This window comes from Bos javanicus, chromosome 11, assembly GCF_032452875.1.
Source record: "Bos javanicus breed banteng chromosome 11, ARS-OSU_banteng_1.0, whole genome shotgun sequence".
Taxonomy (NCBI): domain Eukaryota; kingdom Metazoa; phylum Chordata; class Mammalia; order Artiodactyla; family Bovidae; genus Bos; species Bos javanicus.
In genome coordinates this window covers 11,822,269-11,837,403 of record NC_083878.1, presented here as the reverse complement: position 1 = coordinate 11,837,403, position 15,135 = coordinate 11,822,269, and the positions used below count along the sequence as shown (strand labels likewise).

At 39.9% G+C, this 15,135-nt stretch overlaps 1 protein-coding gene and 1 non-coding gene across 5 annotated transcripts in view; one reads left to right on the top strand and one right to left on the bottom strand.

Moving 5' to 3' along the window:
• Positions 1-15,135, bottom strand: part of EXOC6B (exocyst complex component 6B) — a 765,919-nt gene that overhangs the window by 708,081 nt on the left and 42,703 nt on the right. The window lies entirely within an intron of this gene.
• TRNAW-CCA (transfer RNA tryptophan (anticodon CCA)) lies at positions 6,609-6,680 on the top strand. The gene has a single exon. It is a non-coding gene; the product is annotated as a tRNA-Trp (tRNA).

The window sequence follows — 15,135 nt, the reverse complement described above, 5'->3', positions numbered from 1 at the left end:
GGTTGACTGACCGTTGTCACAAGGAGAGGGTCGTAAATTGTCAGCAGGCCCCCCCTGGCCAGAAGATGATGTAACACCCCTAAGACCTCTGTATACATTTGTGTGAAGCACCTGACTTTGATAAAGGTCAGGACTGCTGTCCCCACGTGACTTTTGCATAACATCTCAGTGTATAAAAGTAGACCATGGAAAATAAAGAATTAGGATCAGTTTCTCGAAATACTGGTCTCCCCATGTCGCTCTCTCTCTCACTCTGGCTGAGTCTCCATCTGGAGCACGGAACCCGCCATGCTTACTAATTATGCCTGGGCTTCTACGATCTGACCGGGGAGGCCTCAGTGTCTCCTCTCCTTCGGGAGAACGGAAGGACGCCTGCGGCCTACGTAAGTGGTGCAAACTTCTTGTCTTGAAGTTTTATTGGTCTCCCGCGTAAACCCAGCTACTCAGCCTCTTTTCTCCACTGAATTTCCTCACTGAGCTATCCTTATTTCAGCCTCTTTTCTTCACTGAATTTTACTGAGCTATCCTCATTCTATTACTCTTTATATCCTTAATTAACATTTAATTAAGCAATTGTTTCCTGATCTTCGCCTACGCCGTCTCTCCTTCGAATACCCTGGATCAGCCGGGGCTGGTCCCCGGCAACTATTCAGTCCCATTAAAAAAAGTATTAGCAACCTTTAGGAGGGTAACAGAACATATCTGAAAATATCAAACGGGCAGCAACAATAAATCCCACATAAGTAGTGCAAATAACAAATCGGTTATCCTGCAGAACACAAAAATAAACAGAAACTTAAATGTAATCACAATATGGTTTATACTACTAACGAAAAACTGTCATTTTAATCGCTGGTAAAGAGTCCCTGGCTGATCTTTCGACTCTTTAAATCAAAAAATCATCTTTTCAGTTCATGAAAGGGATATACTGATCTTGATAATTGACACATTAAAGCAACAACCATAAATCATGACTAAGATTTGGTGTTAGTCATCTCCCATTCCTTCTGAAAACATCACACCTCTGGGTTAAAGGCTAGCATGCTCAAGTAGTTTTTCACAAAATGCCATGTTTCAGAGGAAAGTTAAGATCACCAAGGAACTCCAAATATTCTCTCGTTTAGGCTTATGAGTTTTCCAAAAGGTGTTAAAAGTTCAAAAATATAACAAAGAAAACAAACAGAACAGTGAAAAAAGCACAGTACAAAATCCATATGTATCTATCCATCGTTGTTGTTGACTTGCTCAGTAGTGTCAGACTCTTTTGCAATCCTATGAACTATAGCCCACCAGGCTCCTCTGATCATGGAATTCTATAGGCAAGAATACTGGAGTGGGTTGCGATTTCCTTCTCCAGCGCATCTTTCCAACCCAGGGATTGAACCTGGGTGTCCTGCTTAGCAGGCAAATTCTTTACCACTGAGCCATCAGGCAATCCCATTGTTGTTATCCAGTTGTATGCTGTGTCCCACTTTTTGAGACCCCATGCACTGCAGCATGCCAGGCTCCTTTGTACAACACTATCTCCCAGAGTTTGTTCAAATTCATGTCCATTGAGTCAGTGATGCTATCTAACCATCTCATCCCCTGTCGCCCTTTTCTTTAGCTTTCAATCTTTCCCAGCATCAGGTTCTTTTCTGATGAGTTGGCTCTTCACATTACCTATCCAAAGTATTCGAGCTTCAGTTTCAGCATCAATCCTTCCAATGAATATTCGGGGTTTATTTCCTTTAGGAATGACTGGTTTGATCTCCTTGCACTCCAAGGGACACAAGAGTTTTCTTGAGCACCACAATTCAAAAGCACCAATTCTTCAGCACCCAGACTTCTTTATGGAACAACTCTCACATCCATACATGATGTATGGATGTAATTTTCATGGCAAATTATTTCTATTTGCCATGAAATAATGGGGCTGGATGTCATGATCTTAGTTTCCTGAATACTGAGGTTCAAGCCAGCTTTTTCACTCTCCTCTTTCACCTTCATCAAAAGGCTCCTTAGTTCCTTCTCACTTTCTGCCATTAGAGTGATATCATCTGTATATCTGAGATTGTTGATATCTCAATTTCAGGTGGAATTCATCCACTCTGGAATTTCACATGATGTACTCTGCATAATAGTTAAATAAGCAGGGTGACAATATACAGCCTTGCCATACTCCTTTCCCAATTTGGAACCAGTCAGTTGTTACATGTAAAGTTCTAACTGTTGCTTCTGGACCCATATACAGGTTTCTTAGGATACAGGTAAGGTGGTCTGGCACTCCCAATTCTTTAAGAATTTTCCAGTTTGTTGTGATCCATACAGTCAAGTTCAGTTCAGCTACTCAGCCACGTCTGACTCTTTGCGACTCCATAGGTTGCACCACTCCAGGCTTCCCTGTCCAACTCCCGGAGCTTGTTCAAACTCATGTTCATCAAGTTGGTGATGCCATCCAACCATCTCATCTTCTGTCGTTCCCTTCTTCTCCTACCTTCAATCTTTCCCAGCATCAGGGTCTTTTCCAATGAGTCAATTCTTCACATCTGGTGCCCAGAGTACTGGAGCTTCAGTTTCAGCATCAGTTTTTCCAATGAATATTCAGAATCGGTTTCCTTTAGGATGGACTGGTTTGATCTCCTTGGAGTCCAAGTGATCTCAAGAGTCTTCTCCAACACCACAGTTCAAAAGCATCAATTCTTTGGCACTCAGCTTTCTTTTTAGTCCAACTCTCACATCCATACATGACTACTGGAAAAACCATAGCTTTGACTAGAGGAACCTTTGTTAGCAAAATAATGTCTCTGCTTTTTAATATGCTGTCTAGGTTGGTCACAGCTTTTCTTCTAAGGAGCAAACGTCTTTTAACTTCATGGCTGCAGTCCATCTGCAGTGATTTTAGAGTCCAAGAAAATTAAGTCTGTCACTGTTTTTCCATTGTTTCCCCATCTATTTGCCATGAAGTGATGGGACTGGATCCATGACTGTTTTTTGAATATTGAGTTTTAAGCCAGGTTTTCCACTCTCCTCTTTCACTTACATCAAGAGGTTCTTTAGTTTCTCTTTGCTTGGGCTTTAGCAAAGTCAGTAAAGCAAAAGTAGATGTTTTTCTGGAATTCCCTTGCTTTCCTCATGAACCAATGAATGTTAGCAATTTAATCTCTAGTTTCTCTGCCTTTTCTAAACCCAGCTTGTACATCTGCAAGTTCTCAGTTCACATTCTGCTGAAGGCTAGCTTGAAGGATTTTTAGCATAACCTTGCTAGTGCATGGAATGAGTGCAACTGTATGGTAATGTGAACATTCTTTAGCATTGTCTTTCCTTGAGATTGGAATGAAAACTGATCCTTTCTAGTCCTATGGCCACTGTTGAGTTTTCCAACCCATGGAAAAGTTATGACAAACCTAGACAGCATATTAAAAAGCAAAGATATCACTTTGCAGACAAAAGTCTATATAGTCAAAGCTAAGGTATTTCCAGTAGTCATGTACAGATGTGAGAGTCGGTCCATAAAGAAGACTGGATGCCGAAGAATTGAAGCTTTCAAGTTGTGATGCTGGAGAAGACTCTTGAGTCCCTTGGACCACAAGGAGATCAAACCAGTCAATCCTAAAGGAAATAAGTCCTGAATACTCATTGGAAGGGCTGATGCTGAAGCTGAAGCTCCAATACTTTGGATAGGTGATGTGAAGAGCCAACTCATCAGAAAAGAACCTGATGCTTGGATAGACTGAAAGCAAAAGGAGAAGACGGTAGCAGAGGATAAAATAGCATCACTGACTCAATGAACATGAATTTGAGCAAACTCTGGAAGATAGTGAAGGACAGGGAAGCCTGGCATGCTGGAGTCCATGGGGTCAGAAAGAATCACTCATGACTTAGTGACTGAACAACAACAACAAAAGTGTAATATAAATATTACAGCATTTATAATAACTAACATTTAGCCCATGTTCACTACTTATAAAGGCTGCTTCTAAACACTCTTTATTATCTTGTTAACCTCAAAGCCACCCCATGATAGAGAATACTATTATCTTCATTTTTACATACAAAGACTCACAGATAAGACAAATTATTTGCCAAGTCACAGAGCCATGATAAGGTATACGTATACTGATACAGAACCCCACACTCAGTTATTTCTCTATCCACCCATTAAAAATATATATATATATAATATACATACATGAAATGTACAGATTACAACTTGCTGTTCCATGACAAAATAAACATAACATTATAAATATACAAGTTATATAAAAACACGTACGTGTTGTGCTGTGCTTAATTGCCCAGTCGTGTCCGACTCTTTGCGACTCTATGGACTGCAGCCCACCAGGCTCCTCTATTCATAGCAAAAATATTAGAATGGATTGTCATGCCCTCCTCCAGGGGATCTTGCCAACCCAGGGATTGAACCCAGGTCTCCAACACTGCAGGCGGATTCTTTACCATCTGAGCCACCAGGGAAACCCATGTATGTATATATATATATATATATAATTTCTAAATGTACATTTTTGTACATGTATTTTTCAACTACATTGAAAACATTTCCTAAAAATGTAAAACACATTGTCAGTAAAAAAAACACAAGGGTCCCTTGTTGCAGTCTTACATAATACCAGCTTCACCCTGTGTCTTCAGATGCCTACTCAAAGGAAGCTAATAAACTGAACTGTTTTGCTAAAGTTAATTCACATATTTCTATCGCTTGCAATCAGAATCCCAAGCAATTTAAGTATGTATTATTTTCATAATCAATAAATATGTAAAAAAGAATTTCTATACTATTAATTTCTGTTAAAGAAATGGTCTATGTGAAATACATTATTAAAATATTAGACCCAAGAGAAAAGGAATGATTAACACCTTAATAAAAACCCACAAGACCAAACAAATGAAGAGGAAACAATCTACCTGAAAAAGATTTCAGAGTAATGATAGTAAATATGATCTAAAACCTTGAAAATAAACTGGAGGCACAAATAAATAGACCAGAGGCATGAATTGAGAAGATGCAAGAAATATTTAACAAAGACCTTGAAGAATTAAAGAATAAACAATTAACAATGAACAATGCAATAACTGAGATTAAAAATACACTGGAAGGAACTAACAGTAGAGTATCTGAGGCAGAAGAATGGATGAGAGCTGGAAGATATAATGGTGGAAATAACTAAAACAGAACATAATAAAGAAAAAGGAATAAAAAGTAATGAGAAGAGCTACTGGACAACAGAGCTCACCTCATGGTGAAGGACAGGGAATCCCAGTGTGCAGCAGTCCATGGGGTGGCAAAGAGTCAGACATGACTGAGCAACTGAACAATAAAATGGGACAACATTAAGCATAACAACATTTGAATCATAGGGGTCCCAGAAGAAGAAGGCAAAAAGAAAAGCCATGAGAAAATATTTGAGGATATTATAGTTGAAAGTTGCCCTAAAATGGGAAAGGAAATAGCCACCTAAGTCTAGGAAGCTCAGAGAGCCTCATACAGGATAAACCCGAGGAGAAACATGCCAAGATACATATTAACAAAATTAACAAAATTAATTAAATTAACGAAAATGAAACACAAAAAAACAAATATTAAAAGCAACAAATAACATGTGAGGGGATCCCCCATAAAGCTAACAGCTGATCTTTCAACAGAAACTCTACAGGTCAGAAGGGAACGGCAAGACATACTTAAAGTGATGAAAGGGAAAAACCTACAACCAAGATTACTATCCAGTAAGGATCTCATTTAGATTCAAAGGAGAAATCAAATTTGCTTTACAGATAAGCAAAATTAAGAGAATTCAGCACCACCAGACCAGCTCTTCAACAAACACTAAAGGATCTTCTCTAGACAGGAAACACAAAAAGAACAGGCCTACAAAAGCAAACCCAAAACAATAGAGTAAATGATAACAAGATCATATACCAATAATTACCTTAAATGTAAATGGGCTAAATGCTCCAACCAAAGGATACATATTGGCTAAATGGATACAAAAACAAGACCCCATATGTGCTGTCTACAAGAAACCCAACTCAGACCTAGGGACACATATATACTGAAAGTGAGAGGCTAGAAAAAGATATTCCATGTGAATGGAAATCAAAAGAAAGCTGAAGTAGCAATACTCATATCAGATAAAATAGACTTTGAAATAAAGACCATTATAAGAGACAAAGAAGAACACTACGTAACGATCAAGGGATTAATCCAAGAAGATATAACAATTATAAATATATATGCACCCAAAATAGGAGCACCTCAATACATAAGGCAAATGCTAACAACTACTAAAGGGAAAACGGACAGTAACACAGTTTGCTGTGATCCACACAGACAAAGGCTTTGGCATAGTCAATAAAGCAGAAGTAAATGTTTTTCTGGAACTCTCTTGCTTTTTTTGATGATCCAATGGATGTTGGTAATTTGATCTCTGGCTCCTGTGCCTTTTCTAAATCCAGCTTGAACATCTGGATGTTCACAGTTCACATAATGTTGAAGCCTGGCTTGGAGAATTTTGAGCATTACTTTGCTAGCATGTGAGATGAGTACAATTGTGCAGTAGTTTGAACATTCTTTGGCCATTCTTTGGTATTGCCTTTCTTTGGGATTATCTTCCCTGGTGGCTCAGAGGTTAAAGTGTCTGCCTCCAATGCGGAAGACCCGGGTTCGATCCCTGGGTTGGGAAGATCCCCTGGAGAAGGAAATGGTAACCCACTCCAGTATTCTTGCCTGGAGAATCCCATGGACGGAGAAGCCTGGTAGGCTACAGTCCATGGGGTCACAAAGAGTCAGACATGACTGAGTGACTTCACTTACTTACTTACTTCTTTGGGATTAGAATGAAAACTGACCTTTCCAGTCCTGTGGCCACTGCTGAGTTTTCCACATTTGCTGGCATACTGAATGCGGCACTTTCACAGCATATCTTTTAGGATTTGAAATAGCTCAACTGGAATTCCATCACCTCCACTAGCTTTGTTCATAGTGATGCTTCCTAAGGCCCACTTGAATTCACGTGCCACGATGTCTGGCTCTTAGCGAGTGATCACACCATCGTGGTTATCTGGATCATGAAGATCTTTTTTGTATAGTTCTTCTGTCTATTGCCACCTCTTTTTAATATCCTCTGCTTCTGTTAGATCATACCATTTCTGTCCTTTATTGTACCCATCTTTGCATGAAATGTTCCCTTAGTATTTCTTATTTTCTTGAAGAGATCTCTAGTTTTTCCCATTCTATTGTTTTCCTCTATTTCTTTGCACTGATCACTGAGGAAGGCTTTCTTATCTCTCCTTGCTATTCTTTGGAACTCTGCATTCAAATGGGTATAGCTTTCCTTTTCTCCTTTGCCTTCCGCTTCTCTTCTTTTCTCAGCTATTTGTAAGGCCTCCTCAGAGCCATTTTGCCTTTTTGCATTTCTTTTTCTTGGGGATGGTTTTGATCACTGCCTCCTGTACAATGTCACAAACCTCCATCCATAGTTCTTCAGGCACTCTATCAGATCTAATTCCTTGAATCTATTTGTCACTTCCACTGTATAATCATAAGGGATTTGATTTAGGTCATACCTGAATGGTCTAGTGGTTTTCCCTACTTTCTTCGATTTAAGTCTGAATTTGGCAATAAGGAGCTCATGATCTGAGCCACAGTCAGCTCCCAGTCTTGTTTCTGATTACTGTATAGAGCTTCTCCATCTTTGGCTGCAAAGAATATAATCAGTCTGATTTCGGTACTGACCATCTGGTGATGTCCATGTATAGAGTCTTCTCTTGTGTTGTTGGAAGAGGGTGTTTGCTATGACCAGTGCATTCTCTTGGTAAAACTCTGTTAGCCTGTGCCCTGCTTCATTCTGTACTTCAAGGCCAAATTTGCCTGTTACTCCAGGTATCTCTTGACTTCCTACTTTTGCATTTCAGTCCCCTATAATGAAAAGAACATCTCTTTTGGGTTTTAGTTCTAGAGAATCTTGTAGGTATTCATAGAACTGTTCAGCTTCTTCAGCATTACTGGTCAGGGCATAGACATGGATTAATGTGATATTGAATGGTTTGCCTTGGGAATGAACAGAGATCATTCTGTTTCTTGAGATTGCATCCAAGTACTGCATTTCGGACTCTTTTGTTGACCAAGAGGGCTACTCCATTTCTTCTAAGGGATTCTTGCCCACAGTAGTAGATATAATGGTCATCTGAGTTAAATTCGCCCATTCCAGTCCATTTTAGTTCACTGATTCCTAAAATGTCAATATTCATTCCTGCCATCTCCTGTTTGACCACTTCCAACTTAATCTTGATTCATGGATCTAACATTCCAGGTTCCTATGCAATATTGTTCTTTACAACATCACACTGTACTTCCATCATCAGTCACATCCACAACTGGGTGTTGTTTTTGTTCTGGCTCTATCTCTTCATTCTTTCTGGAGTTATTTCTCCACTGATCTCCAGTAGTATATTGGGCACCTACTGACCTGGGGAATTCATCTTTCTGTGTCCTATCTTTTTGCCTTTTCATACTGTTCATGGGGTCCTCAAGGCAAAAATACTGAAGTGGTTTGCCATTCCCTTCTCCAGTGGACCACTTTTTGTCAGAACTCTCCACTATGACCCATCCGTCTTGGGTGGTCCTACACGGCATGGCTCATAGTTTCATTGAGTTAGACAAGGCTGTAGTCCATGTGATCAGTTTTCTGTGATTGTGGTTTTCATTCTGTCTGCCCTCTGATGGAGAAGGATAAGAGTCTTATAGAAGCTTCCTGATGGGAGAAATTGACTGTGGGGAAACTGGGTCTTGTTCTGATGGGTGGGGCCATGCTATATACCTACTAGCAGGCTGATAATTAGAGAAAGGAAATGTCTCAAAACTCAGAGAGTGGCACCAGGCCCCTCACCCACAACATGCATTTTGAGATAACACTGGCACAAGGTGAGTCATCACAGGCCATAAAACAATTGACATGAATCTTGAAGAAGGGCAGGTTTCCAAGCAAATACATAGTCTTATTAAAATACACTGAAGAACAATTGTATCAGTAAAACATATTGGTTTGTTGAGCCATTATCAGTTCTGAGTCTTAGGTGGAATTGACTTGAAGAAAGACAGAGTCTAGGGTAAATACATAGTTCATTAACATAGCTTAAGAAAAATACTTATGTAAGAAAAATGCATTGGTTAGCTCAAGGTTTGAGAAAAGTTAAGCTCAGGTGGAACCAAGTGTCGTCATGGCAGCACAGAATTTTAAAAGAAATCTCCTTTTAATTTTGTATATGAAAGGGAAAAAAGATCTGACACTTGTAGTTTGCTTCCTCCTGCTGCTTAAGAGAGAGATAAAAATATCTGACACTTGCAGCCTATTTCCTCTGTTTGGGGGTCCCCAGCCTTCCTATCTGTTACCCTCTCACTTGTTCCTCCCCAGACTAACCCTGTTGCTTGTGGCTCTACCTGGTCCAGCATGTGGTATGACTGGCTCCTTGAACTAAAGCAGATTATGAACAACACCCAAATATCCGTCATGATCATGTGGAAAATTCTTAAAGAGATGGGAATATCAGACCACCTGACCTTCTCCTGAGAAATCTGTATGCAGGTCAAGAAGCAACAGTTAGAACTGGACATGGAACAACAGACTGGTTCTAAATCAGGAAAGGAGTAATCAAGGCTGTATATTGTCACCCTGCTTATTTAACTTATATGCCAAGTATATCATGTGAAATCCTGGGCTGGATGAAGCACAAGCTGGAATCAAGACTGCCAGGAGAAATAGCAATAACCTCAGATATGCAGATGACACCACCCTTATGGCAGAAAGTGAAGAACTAAAGAGCCTCTTTAGTGAAAGAGGAGAGTGAAAAAGTTGGCTTAAAATTCAACATTCAGAAAACTAAGATCATGGCATCCAGTCCCACCATTTCATGGCAAATAGATGGGCAACAATGGAAACAGTGACAGACTTTATTTTAGGGGCTTCAAAATCACTGCAGATGGTGACTGCAGCCATGAAATTAAAAGACGCTTGCTCCTTGGAAGAAAAGCTATGACCAACCTAGACAGCATATTAAAAACCAGAGACATTACTTTGCCAACAAAGGTCCATATAGTCAAAGCTGTGGTTTTTCCAGTAGTCACGTATGGATGTGAGAGTTGGACTATAAAGAAAGCTGAGTGCCAAAGAATTGATGCTTTTGAACTGTGGTGTTGGAGAAGACTCTTGAGAGTCCCTTGGGCTGCAAGGAAATCAAACCAGTCAATCCTAAAGGAAATCAATCCTGAATATTCATTGGAATGACAGATGCTGAAGCTGAAACTCGAACACTTTGGCCCCCTGATGCAAAGAACTGACTCAATGGAAAAGACCCTGATGCTGGGAAAGATTAAAGACAGGAGGAGAAGGGGACAACAGAGAATGAAATGGTTGGATGGCATCACCAACTCCATGTACATGAGTTTGAGCAAGCCTGAGAGTTGGTAATGGACAGGGAAACCTGGCGTATTGCAGTCCATGGGGTCAAAAAGAGACAACTGAGTGACTGAACTACACAGTAACAGAGTAATAGTGGGGGACTTTAATACTCCACTCATACCAACAGACAGATCATCTGGACAGAAAATTATTAAGGAAACATAGGTTTTAAATAATACATTGGACCTGTTGGACCTAACTGATATCTACAGCACACTTCATCCAACGACAATAGACTTCACTTTTTTCTCAAGTGCACATGGAACATTTTCTAGGATAGATCACATCTTGGGCCACAAATCACGCCTTGGTAAATCTTTAGAAAGTGAAATCATTTCAAGCATCTTCTCTGACCACAACGCATAATCTCTGACCTAGATTAGACACCAACTAAACGAAAAAAAAAAAAAAAGAACTATAAAAAACAAATACATGGAGACTAAACAACATGCTTCTGAATAACCAACAGATCACTGAAAAAATCAAAAAGGAAATCACAATATGCATAGAACCAAATGACAATGAAAACACAACAACTCAAAACCTGTGAATGCAGCAAAAGCAATGCAGAGGGAAGTTTTATACAATACAAGCCTACCTCAAGAAACAAGAGACAGATAAACAACCTAACCTTACACCTAAAGAAACTAGAAAAAGAACAAAAAAAAACCCACAGTAGAAGGAAACAAATCATAATGATCACAGCAGAAATAAATGAAAAAGAAATGAAGGAGACAATAGAAAAGATCAATAAAACTAAAAGCTGGTTCTTTGAGAAAAACCAAATTGACAAACCATTAGCTAGACTCATCAACCTTGAGCTGTATTCATGTAACATGGCAAATTGACGAAGGTTTCCTTCAGCAGATATATAGCAGATGAAGTTACAGGAGATGCAGTAAGATCTAACTCTAAAGTGACTGTTTTTCCATTTAAACTACCTTTGGCTACCTGACACCAAGTTAGGTAGTGACACCAAGTTCACTGAGTTGATGGCAGTATTTGATGTTTTGCTTTATCTAAAAAAGAGGAAATCAAAGAAAAAAGGAAGAAAAATTTTTTAAAAAACTTGCCCTCAATTATCACAATTCTCTTTACAGTGAGGATTCCTCACTTGTGTAACAGCTCAAATTTCAGAAAATCTGAGATTGCTATTAAGCATTAAACAGGACAAGAAACTAAGTCACTGCAAATTGTTAAATTAAAAAGAAAAAAAACTCCATTTAAACCACTGTCAGTCCAGTTTGCAGGAACATTCGTTTTACATAGATCAAATTCCTGATTCAACAAATGCTCCCAACCTTTTGATAACTATTCGCAGATTAAGCTTTTTACCATAAAGTTCCCACCATACTATTCTTCTGTCCATTGAAAAAAATCATAAGTCTTGATTCCATACTGAGGATTCTAAACAAAATCTAAAGAGTTGAGCTTAACAGTCTCACAGTTTTACAACATTACCATAACACTGCTATCCATCTTTGTTCCACATTGCTACTATCCATAAGGGTTCCTCCTCTCTGAACCACTGAAACATTTTTCCTATAAGAGCCCAACTGTCAGACAGGCTGGATTACACCACTATAACAAACAACTCCCAAATATCAGTGACTTAAAAGAATAAAGATTTATTTCTTGTTGATGGCATATGCATATCTCCACTGTGGGTCAGTAGGAGTCTCTGCTCTACAAAGTCCTCATTCTAAGAAGAAGCCAACATCCAGAAAAGCTGTCAACAAAACTTTACAAAAAGTAAATATATTCAGCTTTATAGGCCATACGGTCTCTATAACAACCATTTAACTTTGCTATTGTAGTGCAAAAGTGGCCACAGATAATACATAAACAAATAAGTATGGCTATGTTCCAATAATGGAGAAGGCAATGGCACCCCACTCCAGTACTCTTGCCGGGAAAATCCCATGGACGGAGGAGCCTGGTAGGGTGCAGACCATGGGGTCTCGAACAGTCTGACACGACTGAGCGACTTCCCTTTCACTTTTCCCTTTCATGCATTGGAGAAGGAAATGGCAACCCACTCCAGTGTTCTTGCCTAGAGAATCCCAGGGATGGGGGACCCTGGTGGGCCGCAGTCTATGGGGTCGCACAGAGTCAGACATGACTGAAGCGACTTAGCAGCAGTAGCAGCAGCATGTTCCAATAAAACTTTATTTAAAAATACAGACAACAGACCATATTTGGCCCACAGCCTTATCAGAGAGCTGCAGGTCACTGTGGCAGAGACTAAGATGACTTCAGCTCACACATCACAGGTCAAAGCAACTCACATGGCCACATCTAACTTCCAAGGACTAAGGGCATGTAATCATAACATGTGACTGGGAAGAGAAAGAGAAATTTGGGGTGGATAATGTGGAAGAATTGATGCTTTTGAACTGTGGTGTTGGAGAAGATTCTTGAGAGTCCCTTGGACTGCACGGAGATCAAACCAGTCAATCTTAAAGGAAATCAGTCCTGAATATTCATTGGAAGGACGATTGCTGAAGCTGAAACTCCAATACTTTGGCCACCTGATGCAAAGAACTGACGCATTGGAAAAGACCGTGATGCTGGGAAAGACTGAAGGCAGGAGGAGAAGGGGCCAACAGAGGATGAGATGGTTGGATGGCATCACCAACCAGATGGACATGAGTCGGTATTAACATAAGTGTGAAGGCTAGTCATTTAGCCCGTGCATGAGCCCAGGAAACTACCCTGCATCAACATTTGGCAGTGTTCTGAAGCTGCAGATTCTTAACATACATCCTTCAGGAGTATCAAGACTGTCCTTGATGCTACCACCAGCAAATGAGCAAGAATCCCATTCTTTTCCTGAGTTTCCTCCTGAGAGCTTAATGTCAGCTTTTTTCTCCAAGATCCTGGGATGAGTCACAACCTCTCCACTAAATTCTTGATTTAGACTCTCTAATTGGGTGTGCCTGGCTGATTCTGGGTGTGGTGCCATGTTTGGCGCCATCTCCTCTGAGAATGCTGATGTGATGGAATTCAGCTGTATTTAAGACTAGTTTAACTTGCAATTTTCCACCATTTCTTTATCAGGGTGAGGAAACGCACAAAACATGTCAACAAGTTCTTCACTTAGCACTATCAAATCCCAAAAGAACTAAGACCTTTGTCAACCACCTTCTACAAAGCAGTATTAACAAATCCCACCCAGACTGCTGATCATGTGAGACAAACAATTTACCCAACTACAAGATGCTCGTGCACGTGCACTCAGTTGTGTCCAACTCTTTTCGGCCCCATGGACTGTAGCCTGCCAGGCTCCTCTGTCCATGGGATTATCCAGGCAAGAATACCGGAGTGGGTTGTCATTTTCTTCTCCAGGGGATCTTTCCAACCCAGGGATCAAATCCAAGTCTGCAGTGCGTCCTGCATTGGTAGGCATTTTCTTTGCCACTGAGCCACCTGGGAAGCCCCACAAGATGCTAAATGAACCATTTTTCATCTGAGATCTCTAATTCAAATGTACCTGATTATACTGTCATCACAGTGACCTAAAAACAACATAGTTGTTTTTTTAATTCAAAAATACTTCTCCTCTACTTACTATGAGTATGTGACTTTGGGCAAATTATTTAACTTATCTGAACCTCAGTCTCCTCAGTTATAAAATGGGGATACTAATATCTATAAGAACATTGCTGTTATTATTAAATGACCTAAGATACATAATACATCTTGCACCAATCAATAAATGCTAGTTTCTTACCTTCCTCGCTCTACTTTATCCCCACCTCCAAGGAGTATACAATGAAAAAGTCTGGAGAGACTGGGATGGGTGTGCCTGCTTAACTTGCTGAGGCACAGCTTGGAGACACTAGGGTTCTTGACAACTCAGTATCTTCTGAGCTGAAGGTAAATTAATGATATCCAATTCCTACTTCCTCATTTTAGCTGTGCCTCCCAAGTTCCTAAACTGTGGGTGTGATTATATGTTTAATGTTTATGTCATGATTAACATCAGAAAGAAAATTGCTCTATTTTCTGATTCAGAAGTCAAAATGTTCTACATTTCAGGAAGAATGTGAAAATCAGAACTACTAACTACCTAGTGGATACCAACCTGAACTTTCTCTTAACTATATAATAAAAAGCCAATTTGATGCTCAAAGAGGAAACTGTGTAGAGTTAATATGGCAAATGCTAATAATTAATTACTAAACCTACATTGCTTAAAAAAAGGGCAGCAGAGGGCAGAGTGGCAGAACTTAACACACTCATACACTAACACTCCCTGAAGTTGGGAGGGAAAACTATGCCATCTAATAGAAAGCAAAATCTTTCTGATTCTATTTTTATAAATTTTGTTGTCTTATACCAATCTACCTAAATGTTCATAGATCCCCTTAAGAAGGCCACACTCAGAGGAATAGCACAAGGCCAACTAGGAAAAGGAATTTCCACCTGGCAGCCATGAAAATCCCCTTACTCTCTAACACAGTCAGCTGAAATGGATTGGTCTATTGAGTGTATTCCCAGCTTCTACCACAAAAACTCCAATAAAGCACTGCTGCTGCTGCTGTTGCTGCTAAGTCACTTCAGTTGTGTCTGACTCTGTGCGACCCCATAGACGGCAGCCCATCAGGCTCCCCCGTCCCTGGGATTCTCCAGGCAAGAACACTGGAGTGGGTTGCCATTTCCTTCTCCAATGAATGAA